The sequence below is a fragment of the Magnolia sinica genome, chromosome 9, assembly GCF_029962835.1.
Source record: "Magnolia sinica isolate HGM2019 chromosome 9, MsV1, whole genome shotgun sequence".
Classification (NCBI taxonomy): Eukaryota; Viridiplantae; Streptophyta; class Magnoliopsida; order Magnoliales; family Magnoliaceae; genus Magnolia; species Magnolia sinica.
In genome coordinates this window covers 28,185,249-28,200,560 of record NC_080581.1, presented here as the reverse complement: position 1 = coordinate 28,200,560, position 15,312 = coordinate 28,185,249, and the positions used below count along the sequence as shown (strand labels likewise).

The 15,312-nt window shown below is 39.8% G+C and overlaps 1 non-coding gene across 1 annotated transcript; it reads left to right on the top strand.

Moving 5' to 3' along the window:
* The first annotated feature begins 553 nt into the window (after positions 1–553).
* Positions 554–660, top strand: LOC131257239 (small nucleolar RNA R71). The gene has a single exon (XR_009177251.1). It is a non-coding gene; the product is annotated as a small nucleolar RNA R71 (small nucleolar RNA).
* Positions 661–15,312: the final 14,652 nt, after the last annotated feature.

Here is a 15,312-nt window from a genome sequence, read left to right as displayed (position 1 = left end):
ATTGGTTCCTCTTGAGGTTTGATTAGGGATTCCTTGAAGAGTAGCAGTTTGTCTATTCCTTCAACTGAAGTTTGGATTATTTCTCCAACTCAAATTGTAAATGTTTGAAGTGGGTCCACTGAAAGGTCATTGGTAGTTGTTCACAGCATTCAATTGCCCATTCAATATTTCTTGAAAAGCAGGTATTGTTGGACAATTTTCAGTTGTATGAACATTGCAAACACAAATACCACTAACAACTTCTTTATCCTTATCCTTCTTAAGTTCCATGACCTCAATTTTTCTTGTGAGATGAGCCACTTTAGCATTTATATCATCTTCCTCTTTCAACATATATATTCCGCCCCTCTCCTTTGATTGAGAAGGCTTAGAAGTAGTGCCAGGTCTTGGGGAGATGTCCCATGATTGTGCGTTTTCAGCAAGTTTGTCAAGGTAGTCCCACACATCATCAACATCTTTATTCATGAATTTCCCATTGCACATCATCTCAATGAATTGGCACATGGAAGATGTCAGTCCGTCATAAAAGAAATTTGTTATGTGCCATGTTTCGAAACCATGTTGTGGGCATGAGCTAACAAGATCCTTGAATCACTCCCAACATTGGAATAATGTCTTATCTTCATTTTGGGCGAAATTCATAATCAGCTTCCTGATGGTGTTCATCTTATGGTATGGGAAGAATTTCTTTATGAACTCCCTTGTCATGTCATTCCATCTACCAATGGATCATGGATGTAGTAAGTGCAACCACGTCTTAGCTTTTTCTTTTAAGGAGAAGGGAAAATTTTGTTAGCATGACTGTGTCCTCAGACACATTAGGAAATTGTAAAGTGTCTATTATCTCATCAAACTCTATCATGTGTAGATATGGACTTTTAGATTCATGTTCACAGAACTTTGGAAGGAGTTTGATCACCCTTGGCTTAATATTCATATTTCCTATATTTTTTGGAAAAATCATACAAGAAGGTGTACTCACCCTTGCCGGTTGTAAATAATCTCATAATGTATATGGGGGTGCATTATGCATCGCATTTTTATCCTAAATTTTCAGTTGATTTGCAGCCATCACTTCTATTGACTCTGAGGATCTCAAGTGGTTCTAATCCGGTGTTGGATAGACAACCCTTCGACCAATCCTCCTTCACTTTAGAGACGTCGAGTGTTGTTAGAAACCTACTTGGGCATGAAACACTTGAAGCCTTCGAGTAACTAAACCTAATCCTAAGAAAGAAAACTATGGAAACTAAAACAAATAAGGTAGAGAATTAGAAAGATGTTACTGAATCGAAGATTTCTATGTTAGAATCCTATAAAAAAGAAAACTAAGTTAGATTCAAAAAACAAGTTCAGAAAAATCCTAAGCTAGAAATAAAACAGAAAGTTAATCCTAATCTTAACCTAATTCTAATACTAGTTAAATTCAGAAAAATGGAGCCATAGTCCCCGCCAACGGTGCCAAAAACTTGTTCACAACCCTAAGTGTAGGGTTACAATGTAGTAATAATCTTGGTGAGACCGTGGTCGAATCCATAGGGACTAATCTTGTACGTTTTTGAAAGTAATTAGAACTAGAGTAAGAAGAATATCTAAATTAGAAATCTGGAATAAAGGGAGTAATTGTGAATATCGTAGATTGAAACTTGTGAATTTAAAGGTAAGAACTAGGTTGCCAAGGATCCACTTGTAGCTATCGAGACATTACCTTACTTGATTTTAGAGATCCAACTAGAATCAGAGTCCTATCTTATCCAATTGGAAGGAGAGATGATCAAATCTCTGAACTTCTCATTGATCTAGCCTCAATGTAAGAGAATTGTGAAGATTCGGAAGGAATTTCATCACTCAACCATGCCCAGGAGACTATGACAAGCAATAGATTTTACCAAGCCCACAATCTCAAATAAGAAAAGAAGATATTCAAAGCCATCACAGCGTCTATTGTAATTTAAATCACAACAAAGCATAGAAAACTGTAAATATTCCTTAAAATCAACTAGAAATCAATGAAGTTCAATATAAACATAAATCAAAGCAAAGAAAACATCTCAATCATGTTACAAGCTTCACCTCTTATCCCTAGCCAAGAGGTTTAGTTGACCATAGACATGATTAAACGAAAATCTCTCAAGGAAAGCATAAAAACAAACTAAGGAAGAAGAAGAAAACTCTTAGTGGTGGCTCTCTACCCTTTTACTCTACTCCTTAAACCCTAGAAGATTCTTTGGAGCATTCCAAGAACTCCTATTTATAGATGGGGAACTCCAACTTTCACACCCAGTTGGAAAAATTCAAAAACCGCCTCAAATTTACGCAGTCCGCGCAAAATCTATGTAACCTCCAACTAGTCGAACTAGAGCTCGGTCTAGTCGAAGGGAACTTCGACTAACTAGTCAAACTTGTCCTTCAACTGGTTGAATTTCTTGGAAGTTCAAAAATACATTGTTGCTAGACTTTCACCCAAATTTTCTTGAGCTAGTCGAATTTCGTGTGAATTTTTAGGATTCCTTTTCTTCACTTCAAATCTTCGATGTTCTTCATTCCTCACTCGGTTTCCTTGGATCTTTGGTATGTGAGTTTTTTTGTTCTTGGCCTCCTAAGATCTATCCTTTGCCTTGGTGATTCTTGAGCATTAAATCCATGCTTTTAACATTCTTTTCAAACAAAGCTCTCAGATTCACCTTGCAACACAAACAGGTATAAAATATGCCATTAAGCACTACCATGTTCTTAAAACCAAGATATAAATAGGGGAGAATATACAATATTTGACACTCAACAATAAGAATTTCCTGCTGTAATATATTCAGCTTCAGCTGTAGAGAGAGATATTAAATTTTGTTTCTTATTGAGCCAAGATACTAAGTAGTTTCCTACGTAGAAACATCTACCACTGGTAGATTTTTTATTATCAATATTTCCTACCTAGTTTGCATCAATATATCCAACAATTTGTACAAATGTATCATGCGCATACCATAGTCTTCTGTTTGCAGAACTTGCGACATAGCTAATTATCCATTTAACAACAGTAAAATGTGATTCTTTAGGATTAGATTAATATTTAGCACATATTCTAACACTAATAGCCATTTCTCATGAGAGTATTTTGTTCTATTAGCCTTATCTTAGCGTTTTCCTATTATGTTATCAACTCATGTATCGCCATCCTAAGTGACGTAAGTTGTGTCTCAATTAGCGCAACGACTTCCACCTCGTAGAACAATGAGTAAGGGGAGGCTTCGATGTAATGCCCTGTGTTTTCAGGACCCGAGTATATGACCCCTTTCTCAAAAACTCGAGTGTTAACCTAAAAAGAGTCAAATTCCATATATAATCTTTTTCTTTTATCAGAGTTAGCAGATAAGCGTAAAATGGACAAGTCAGCATAAAGGAAAATTTTCATTTATATTTAGAATATACAAGAGGTTGCCCATAATGACTTATACAAACCAATGCCTCTGAAATTAACAAGTACAAGGTTTACATGATTTGATACATGAAAAATAACAGAAAGCATATAAATATAAGCTGTAAGACTGCGCAACTCCTCTTAGTAATACAGTCATGCATCCCTGACACTTGTACCCAGCTCCTCATCAGTCTGAACCTGAAAATTACTTAAGCCACCTGTGCTACCTGTACGGTTATATATATAATAGATGAGTAGCCAACTCAGAGTGAATTCCCCTCAAGATTACACATTGCCGCCTCAAACAAGTATAGCATGAAGGCAATAAGGCAATTAAAACATAACAAATGCAGTCTTATTATATGCATGGATGCATGAATGCAATCATCGCCCTAGGGATGCTCATCCATGCGGACATTGAGCTTGTCACCCATGTAATCATCAACCTAGGAATGCTCATCCAGTCAAACAGAGGCTGGCTGTTAGCGCATCACATACCGCATAACAACTGCCTATCGTACATCACGTACATTAGTGATAGACGCTAGTCTGTGCCATGTATGCATGATTAGCCAAACCATTATTAGGCCAGTTACAATCAGACGGTTTAGTAAAACTCAAGGTCACTATGGGGGCTCGTCATTAGCGTAGGCCGACGGCTTGGGTATAGTGTCTCATGACCAATATCCTCAGCCCATGAGTTTACCACCTTAGGGTGTGTATAGAACCCATCAACACGTGACCAATCAATTCTCAATATATGGGAAACTACCATCGTATGTCGAGTAGAAATAACTGTCAAAGATACTGAAATACAATAATTAAAAAAGAGTCAGTAGGCCTGTCTTAAACACAAATAAACAGTGGTAACAAAACATCAAACGGTTCATCCCAAAATCAAATCAATGGATTCACCCCATAGATGGTAAGTCCCATGAATAAAAGTGCCACTAACATAACCTCCATATTGAGGGTCTATTCCTAGCACAATCAGTCTCATTACACCTTGAGTATAGACTCTCTTTCTTAAATAGAGGTTCTTCTCACAAACTAGAAAAATTTCGATTCATGTGTGTCTTACAAACAGTACAATAGCATATCCAAATAACATAGGGATTAAGTATCAAATTAGGATACCATTCTAGTAAAATACAACTTAAGCATAAGTGTGAATACAATTCAAGAATTATTAAATGAATCAAGGTCTAGCATATGCATTTAATATTCATGATCAATTCTCAAACATATATCTAAGTAAACTAAGCATCTGATTAATCAAGTTCTAAGACATCATTCATAATCAATTTTAAAAGCTATTCTTGATCCAATTTAGAGATGGAAAGCTCAAGGGGAAAAGTCATCACCTTATAGATCGGATCGCCACCAACGTTGTTAGGAAGCACGTGTGCTCTTAGAATCAAATCCTACCATGAATTGTAAAATTGTATGGTCAGATACAAGTTTTATACATTTCCTATGGTTAAGAATCATAACCTAGGGTTCGATTAACTTAGGTTTAGGGTTTCCTTTTAGGGTTTAGTTCTAGGTTTAGATTCTATGTTTTGATTATGGAATTTAAACTATATTTTGTGTGGCCATTAATGATATTAATAAATGAATAAAATTAATCAAATAAATTGGTTATAAATTTTAGGAATATTAACAATGGCTACTATTACATTAAATTACCTAGGAACCCACGATGAGTAATAATATTAATAATTCTAAAACAACTATTAGTATTAACAATATACTTAATATTCGCTAATGTGATACTAATAATCATTGTGATGAAAATAAATAGTATGCTCTAACGTCAATAGTAATATTCTAAGAATGGCAAAATAAAGTACAAATATTTTAATAATGATAAATTTTTTATATGTATTAACTAATATCAGTATAGATAATTTACTAATGGTTAATTTTATCTAAATTTAATAATAAAAAATGATAATAATAATAACAAAGATAATTGAAATAATTTCAATCTGGACGGTAGATGTGGGCTCACCTTAAGATGCCGTCTATTGAGCGTGACTCGAACTCAGCAAGGCTCGGTTCCAGCCGAGTTGACTCGATCCTCTCCTCTAATCTCTTCCCTTACTTCTTCTTCTTTTCTCTCTTCTTTCTTTCTCTTTCTTTGTTTTTCTTTGTAGTGTCCAGCCACTCGGCTTGATGCACCTAGAAGTAACAGACTCACCCCGTGACTCGGGCGAGTCGAGACGGGCCAACACAACGAGCAGCGGCATCCTCCATATGACCACGATCCCTCAACTCATCTTCATGATGGAGTGTGAAGTTGAAGGCTCGAGATCTTGAAGTTTTAACTCCACATTTCCTTCCAGATCATTAGTTCCATGGCTGCTGCCATTGTTGCTCGAATATCTCCAACGTAGTGTCACTGCCAGCCTTTCTGAATTCCATTTCCTTTAATAATATATACCGATCTAGATCCCCTGTCCTACCTAGATCTTCAAAGCTAGATTTGATCTGAGATTTTTCAGAAGAGGGATTTGTGAGGCGATGAGAAATAGGCACTGCGATGCGGAGGTTTCTTGGACAGGGACTGCAAATGCCCGATATGTCTCTCTCTCTCTCTCTCTCATTTCTTCCTCTCCTCTATCACTCTCTCCTTCTCCCTGCTTTATCTTCCTCTTCCTTCATGTGCTGGAACGTCCAGCAAGAAGCCTGGACTGAATCCCGTCCGACATAGGCCCTAGTGAGATAAGCTTGCTCGACTCGGCAACGGTTGCAGCATGAGAACAACTGCATGCACTCCCTCTTCTTCCCTTTTATTTCTTTCTCGTCCTCTCTCTCTCTCTACCTGTTGTAACAACCAGCAACAGATCAGATTGTCGGGGCAGACGATCCGCCATTAATGGCGGATCTCAGACGGTGGTTTCCTCCTTCAATCTGCCTCTTGTAGATAATTCATGGGGGCCCTAGGAAGCTTGTAGATAAGCTCCATTGAAGCTTGGAGGAGGATGGGTCGATGGGTTCGGAAGGAGGAGAAAACGACCATTTTCAAGCAGCCACATGAAACGGAAGGGGATCCTGTTGTTGCTGTCCGATCCTCTTCCTCATATAGAAAACCCTAGTCCTACCTAGACCGTTTGATGAAAGATAAATGGTCAGGATTGAGCTGGTTTACATCGGTCTCTAGATATGGCTGGCAAAACCAAAATCATCTGTGTTTTCTCTTTGCTGTGGGTAGAAAACCCTAGGGCGGTTTGGAATGGATGGTTAGGATTACCTTGATTTGAACAATGAAGATGCAGAGGTGGGATATTACATGGATCGTCGACCTGACAACAGCAGGTTTCCATTTTTGAAATGCTGTGTTTGCAGGGCCGATTTGCACCGGAGATTGTGTTCACGTACATGCACTCCAACACGCGAGATGAGCTGGGTTTTGGTGGGGCCCAAGCCCTGGACACGATGGACGGTCTGGATCGACCAGGCGGATGATGATGATGGGCCACAGATCACTACAAATAGATGCTCGTCCATCCACTGTCAACAACAAGGCGATAGAGAAATCTCTCTTTGTGGGTCAGCCAGCTTTCACCGTGCTGTGTCGACCAGTGCACATCGGGTGCACGTGAAATGTGCACACACACGATTCGGGTGGGGTCCATAGACGTGTTTGGATGAAATCCACTCCATTCATTTGGTTTCACAGGTCCAATTAGGACCTTTGGCCAAGGGTTAGACAAATCCGAGGTTTAGGTGGGCCATATTAGATGGAATTTGTGGTTTGAGCGTCCATTAATGCAATTCTAACGGTCGGATTAATTCCAATTCGACCATCAACGGTCAAAATGTCCTAATAGATCATTTAAGGTAGAAATTAATGGGTAGATTATGTGTTTTTATGACCTTTTATGTTTTTATAACATTAAATACCACGTTGCAATACTTTTAACAATATCATTTATTATTATTATTTTTTTTTTCTTTAACACATGCATGCAATTTTAATTCATGTCATGGGTCCCACTCTGCAACTTTCTATCTCATGACTTTATATTATTAAATATTTAGTTATTAATATTATTACCTATACATTGTCATTTATTTAGTTATTTATCTTTATTTATTTATTATATCTGTATGTAGGATGTGAGACTAAATGGCCAAATGTCTTGATTTATGAATCAGGGTTGTATTAGACGGTTGAGATGGGCCATGTTGAGAATTAATTAAATGGATAGTTTAATATGTGGATAGGGATTACTTTCAATGGTTGGATTTAGACTGAAATGCACGTGATCTATTGTTTAAACTAGACTTGCATTTATTCTAAACTTGATTATATAGTAACACCCGAGTACTGAAAAGTATGGGGTGTTACAAACTACCCCCCTTAAAGAGAATTTCACCCCCGAAATTCAGTACTTCGACTATGAATATGAACAACAATCTACATTAGGTGTCCGTATGCATCTGGTAGTTCTTTGTACTAAGCTTATTTATATATACACAAGTGCTGATGACATACTACTGGGACAATGGTTAATACAATCTACCCCCCTTAAAGAAAACAAATAGAGTTATACTTTAATATTTAATGATATACGTACCTATTATTATTATTACGAGTGGTTCAATTATCCTAAAGATGTACCCTATGTCTACATATGAAATCCCAACGAGCTTTATTTCAATTTCCCACAACCCTTAAAGTTTCTCGCCTAACAAATCAACTAAAGTGTCTAAGTCCCACTAAAGGTTAAAAATCATTCCAACATTAGTCAAATCTAAGGAGTTGTTTTAATGCTCCTCAACATCAAAATTTTCATATAGCAATTACTAAGGTTATCAATTTATTTATGTGGTAAGTAATAGTGTTATATCTTGCTTTTAAATTTTTATATCTTGCTTTTAAATTTTTCTTTACTTTAAATGATAGTTCCCCATTGTCTATGGCATGGTACAATTTTTATTTTCAACGTTCGAGCTAACACGGATAGATGGTTATAATAGGTTTGAGCCCGATACTTGGATCCATTGCCTATGTATAACAAAGGATTTGGGTATCAATTGATAATCCTGTTAAATTTTGATCCTTTACTTGATCTAGACATTGCGATCATTGAGATTTGCGATCGTTGAGATTTGTTAGGACTTAGAACTTGAGCCAAACCATGTAAACTTTGTTTAAATGTGGTTCCATCAACCCGTGATCTCGATTATTCTAGACTCTTGGGAAATATCATGTAATCTTATGCCCTCATAAAGGCCCATTGTGCTTCCACTACACACTCTAATCAATCTAGGCACAATGTAAAAATTTCAGGACCAAGGTTTCCTACATGAAATCTGAGTTTGAGATTTTTACTAAATTGATATAAGATTTCAAATATAGTTCCAATATAATTACACTAGGGTTGAAAATCTACCCAAATTTTTATAACTTCACCTCTAGTCAATTCTAAGTACTGAAAATTATGAGAGATCGCCTTTAGCTAAAGAGATGTATTAGGGGATTCAATTTATTTTTTGTTTTACCTTTGATGTTTCCATGCATTGCATTTATTTTACAAGTCTTTTAGAACCGTCATCATGGTCAATGGTAATATACTTAGTTTATATAACTAAGAGAAATTATATAAGTGCTCCCAAAGCATTTTAAGTTATAATGCTCTAGTTTCATGGGGACGTTTGGATAGTCTTATAATGTGATCTGGGCTGTTCATTATGTCCAACAAATATATCGTCGGCTACCATAGGGGAACCAGAGTTTTTGTCTCTAAGTGCAAATGACTAACTTAAAATCTCCTAGGGGACCTAAGTTCATTTCTAAGTTCTACAATCGTGATGACTCGAAAAATTTCGTGCTAAGACCCAATTACTACCTCAAATGCTTGAGAAGTTATTCGTGGGTTAATTAGTGCTAAACTCAATTGCTTGTGAAATTAGCATCAATCCCTTTAAATTGGATCTGCAGGACTCAAAACCTGTAGAATTGTTAGCGCTATGTTACTCTGAAATCTAGGATTCAACGCTAAATCTAGTTGCCCTCGGGAATTTTTAGAAACTTTGGATCGGACCTGGACAGCGTGTCGAAAGTCCGATAGCGATGATCTTAGACAGTTATGGTCACCATGTTGGACTTAACCATCACCTCAAAAATCAAGTCCAGACGATATCCTGGGTCGATTTGCTTGAGTCTGGAGTGAAGAGTGTGAGAACGGTGAGAAATTAAATATGATTTTATGAAATCTGAGTCGTGTCGCTTGCGCAACGATTTTAAGCAATCTGACCGTTGGATTCTGATTCAATTTCACCCTCGGATCAGGGAAGATGGCTTAGGCATGTCATAGTACTTGTGGACCTAATCGAGTTTCGGTGACCATTGAATTGAGAGTAGTCCGCCACGGCTGATATGTAAATCCGATCGGTATGAAAACTCAGTCTGACCTAGATCCATGGTCAGTGAGCTTAAGTCCGACTGCACATGGAAAGAGGACCACCGATAATGCTCCGTTGGATAGAGAGAATCTTGTTTTGGTTATAACCTAAGTATACCTTGGCCCTAGGGCTATTTTCATCAATATTAGGCCTATATATAAACCTTAAAACCCTCACTCTCTATGCCATACGAATTTCCTAAACCCTAGCTAAGAGAGAGAAGGAAAAGAGAGAGAAAGTGAGAGAGAAGTTGGTGAATCATTGGAGATTCTTTCTAGTTTCCCTGCATCCTTAAACTATCACTTTTGAATCGTTATTCCGGCGATTCTAAGTTCCTTCTTGGGTAAGTTAATCTAACCCTAATCTGTTTTAGAGCTTAGACTTGTTTAAGTGTTGATGTAGCTCATTTCTATTCATGCCTTAGGTTATCTAGTCGCCGTTGACGAAGACATCGTCTGAATCAGTTCGGTGTGCTTTTTCTAGTTTAAGGTGCGGACTATATTCGAATAGGTTATGGTTTTCAAGGCCTTCATTGTCAGATAATGATTTATTATTATTGTGGGTGTAATTTCACATGCCAAATATGATGTTTATATTGCGTTCCTGATATATATGAGTTATGTTGAGATTTGTGTATTCTATGTGTATGTAGAAAGTATCGTATATGTATAAAATACGAACATGTGTTTGCCATGATTATTTGTCGTGTACTTGTGCTAGTTGTATATGTGTCAACTCCTTGGCAAAAGGAATTGTCCAAATGTGTGTTCTCACCAACATACGTCATATATGTTGGAATATGTAGTCTAAGTGTTTGTAGAAATGTCTGAATGATTAAGTGTAGTATATTATCCTATTTGCGGGTATTGAGAAGAGATTCTCAACCTCATCTTGGTGTGTATGAGTTCCTACATTCAATTTACATTCTTTGTTGTTTAACTTCAAGCACTACTTATGTTGAAATCCATGTTAAGTTGATATTCTTCAAATGTTCACATACTACACGATTTGAATTGTTGTTCCATTATTGTTCTAAATTGTTATATGCATATCTATTATAATGGAATGTGTTTGGGACTATGAAATAGTCCAGGAAATCGGTAATCGGCCTTAAGTTCATGGTTGAGGTTGCTTTCGCCACGAAGGACGTGTTTGACGAACTCGAGTCGTATTAGAGTTGTCGGTAGTGGTTTGGCCACATGGAGTGTTTTTTGAACTCTATGTTGTTCAACCCAATGTACGCTCATGCTAGTCGAGTTCGTCAAGTAACCCGATTATCCGGATGTATGTTAACCATGTATGGATATTATTGTTTGAATCTAGGGTACCAAACTTACCAATGAAATCCCTTTAACCGTTGTACCTTGATCCGCTAAGACTTATGAGCCGAACATGGTGGTATGGGACACCGTGGTCAAGCTATCGGCTTACGATGGGGTGATGAGCCTCCCCGTAGTGACCAGTGAGCACACCAGACTCGTGAGCGGATTATGGTGGTATGGGACACTATATTCGCACTGTCAGCCTACACTGATTGGTGACGAGCCCTTTGTAGTGACCTTGAGCATACCGCGATACTACATTAAGGCGACGAGCCTTAGAGTAGTAACTGAGGTATGATAGGCATGCATTGATTGGTAACGAGCCCTTTGCAGTGACCTAGAACCATATGATCGTATGAGATTACCTAGGACTGATGACCCTAAAATGGATCACAGTGTGGAAATTAATATGAGGAATGTACCTTATCTTCCCAATCCTGCTGTAGGAAAAGGACTAATAACAACTTGGTAATCATGTTCATGCACCGCATTGTATGTGCGTAGCAGTTGTTAGCATTACGGGAGTTTATCATGCGTAACATAAGATGAAGATGCTGAAGGAGTGCATGCGAGGGCATGCATCATTTATACATACATCTTTACATTAACAAGAGTACTTTAGACTTGTTTAATTGTATTGCCTTATCATTACTGCTTGATTGATTTGATATCATGTTAACCTTTACTGTATAGTTCCACTGAGTTGATCACTCACTCCCACATTCTGGGACAGTGTTTCAACACTAACCAGACTCTGTCTTAGATGCAGATGTTGACGCGACCCCTGAGGCAGAGCAGGAGTTCGAGGATGATGATGAGGACGCGTTTTCCATTATGTAGTTCTCAGGCGGGTTCATGTGAGCCATGTCCTGATCGACGGGGATTATGGGTTTTCTTTTGGGATAGATGAATTTTATTTTGATACTTGTAATTTGAATATAAACACTTGTATTATGAACTGGCAGATCATATATACCACAGGGACTCACACATGTACACATATGTTCTTTAAGTCTTCCGCTTACGTCTTTCACTTATCCCTGAATTATATTTGCAGTTTGGCTTAATCTATTTCATGTTTTATGAACTCTTACAGACAATAGACATCCATCATTAAATATGTTACATAAGTGATGTTTGGAACTCAGGAGCTGAGTTATGCTCGACCCCCGAATTTCAGGGCGTTACAAGTTGGTATCAGAGCATGATTTGGATTAAACAGGACCTAGGTTATGGTCACACACCACACGCTATAGCCACCTTAGTGTAGGAGGGTGCGAGGTTAATTTAGAATTTGTATTAGTCATCCCGTTGCTTCTATCGGTGAAAGTTTACTGAAAATGATCGCCGAGATCGAGTCTGTGCACACTCCTGATCACACATAGTGACCTTAAATCTCCTCTAGACCGTCCCTTGACGATTTTAGATGGTTTATCTTCCCATCTTAGCCCTTAAAATGTCTGTAAACTGGTGTTTGTATCAGATTCTAATCAGTGTGGCCCGATATGCGTCGAACCGGACTAAGGGCCTGATCGGGGCAATTCTAGGGGGACTTAGGGGGGACCCACATCATTTTGGACCTAGGGGGCCAGGAGGACCTCGCCCAAATGGAGAGTCATTGCCGGATTGTCCAGAGACTGGCGATGACCTCACCGGTTCGGCGAGCCCTCACAGCCCAGTGGGCCAGGCCGGGCAGGTCGGCTCGGGCCGACACATGTGGGGTCTTGTGTGGCCCACTCTTCCATGGTTGCTCGATTTTAAACCCTTTTAAACCCTATTTCCTTCACAAACTCACCCTCCAAGCTTTTCTTTTCTTGAAATTTCTCTTAAAACCCCACCAAAATCCCTCCCCAAACTCCTTCCATTTTCGTGTACACCCATCCAACCCATCTCAAAACCCCACCTTCATTGTTGTTTTCACTCCTTTTCCCTCTCATTTGAGCTCTCAAATCCTTCTTTGGGATCTCAAGTGTGTGGAAGCCTCACCATTCTTCCTAATTCTCCCTTTTCTCTCATTTTTCATGGCCTTATTTGAGTTTGTTACGGCCATATTTTTCATCTCCACCTTTCTCTCTTTGATGGGGAAGAAGAGAGCGCCCATGGATGAAGCCGAGCCCAGCCGCCTAACTCGTGCACGGAGGCTGAGAGGTGCCACTGCGAGCACGACCGCCACCCGTGAGTTTCAGACGAAGCGGGACCTTGATCCTCAAGCTTCCATTGGAAGAACTCTGTTGGTGGAGCTATCTCATGGAGTCTATGAAGGCTGTAGGGTCCTTTTTGAGGCTCATATAGATCCACGACTATTTGGCGAGGTTTTCTTGTTGGAGCGCCTGGAAGGGGCCGGTTAGTGTCCCTTATTTAAGGGCGAATATTGCTCCAATGCGAGCACTGTTTGAGCTTTTTATGCCCTCATTCGTGATCCCTCGCTGGAGCCTTTGTAGTTCAAGATCCCTTGTGGGAGAGATCGGGAGGCCACGGTTAACATCGCTTTGATATCCCGACTCCTGAATGTTCTACTTGGTGAGGTGCATGCCCGTGAGAAGAATTTGAGCAGTGCGCGCGAGAGGGATCACCACACACGGTTCCTGTGTAGTCGTCTGGTCGAATGGCAGCCTAGTAGAAGCCTTCTAGCTACCAACATGACGGACGACTTGCACTTGCTTCACCACATGTGCACATTCAATGTTTACCCAAGGTGGAGCAACCGCAGCGAGTGTACGCGCCTGATGGTAGATTTTCTGTATCAGGTGGGGTAAGGAGAGAAGCTATGTGTGCCAATGTACATCTTACGTCAGATTGTCCTTATCGCTCGTTCGAATAGGAGGACCAAATCGCTCCCATTTGGACGCCTCATTTGTAAGCTTGCACATGAGTTTAGCTTCAGGCTTGGGGTAAAAAAGCCGGTACCTGTTCGTTATATTAATGAGACGACCCTTAATCAGATGGACATTGGGCCTCATCGATGATAAGCCTCAGAAAGTGAGGATGAGACTGAGAGCGATGAGGAAGAGAGTTATGGCGAGGGTGGAGCAGAGATAGAAGAAGAAGAAGAACAGGATGAGGAAGAAGAGGAGGCCCAGGATACGAGTGAGAGTTCTCCTCTTGTGGCACCAGAGCAGAGCACAGATTAGGCTACCAGGGATGCCCGTATTGCTCGGCTTGAGGAGGGTTAGGCTGTTCTACGCCAGGATATCATGGATCTTCGAGGCCTCATGAAGCATAAGTTCAAGAAGGTGTTTCGAACTCTGAGGTCTATTCTGTGCTATCTGTAGGATTAGGGGTTCCCCGCCTCCATCTCTTGATTTTGACGAGTAGTTGTAGTTGTAGTCATCCTTTGCTTTGCTTTGTTGTTTGCTGTTATGTGTAGCCGTTGTTGGCATAGTAGTTGGAAGTTGTTTGTTGTTTGCAGCTTTAGATGTTTCAGTTCACATGCTTTCTCTGTCGCGATTCATGTAATGCTGCACTTCTTGTATTGCGATAATTTTGTTAAATAAAATACATGTTGTTTAGCTTTGAAGTTGTGATGTAAATGCTGTGTGGGTGGATTATGTGGATGTTAGATCTCACAGGTTGCATCCTCTGTTAAATGTAGGGTATGCTTCTTAAGGGTTCGAAGACTTCAACCCGTCTCTCTTTGGGTGAGTCGCTTGCTAGGGTTTCTCCCTAGGCGATAGCTAGACGGATCCGTAGTCAGGCCCATCTCATTTGGTGCTGGGCCAGACTCTCAGCCAGCTACTGGCCCCACTGCTGGGCCGACTCCTATGATTCCACCTATGGCTCCTCCAGTCACGCCTTCGGTTCCTAAGCCGAACCGTGCATCTGCGTCGACGCCATATGTATCTTCATCCGCTCCGCCTCCTAATAGGTTTGAGTAGATGATGCTATTGATGCAGCAGCAGCAGTATCAGCAGCTTCTGCTTCCATGGTTGGCATCTTTACTAAGTCGATGGGGGCGACTCCACCTGCTTCACCTATGTACCCATCTGGGAGCGCTAGTGCGAGCGGCACATTTGAGCGATTCTAGCGCTTATGACCTCCCTCATTTGTAGGTTCTCATAGACCCGAGGAGGCTGAGTACTGGATTGATCGAATCTCTAAGATGCTGAGGCCGCTGCACTATTCTGAGGTTGAGCAGGTCGAGCTTACCTCCTTCATGTT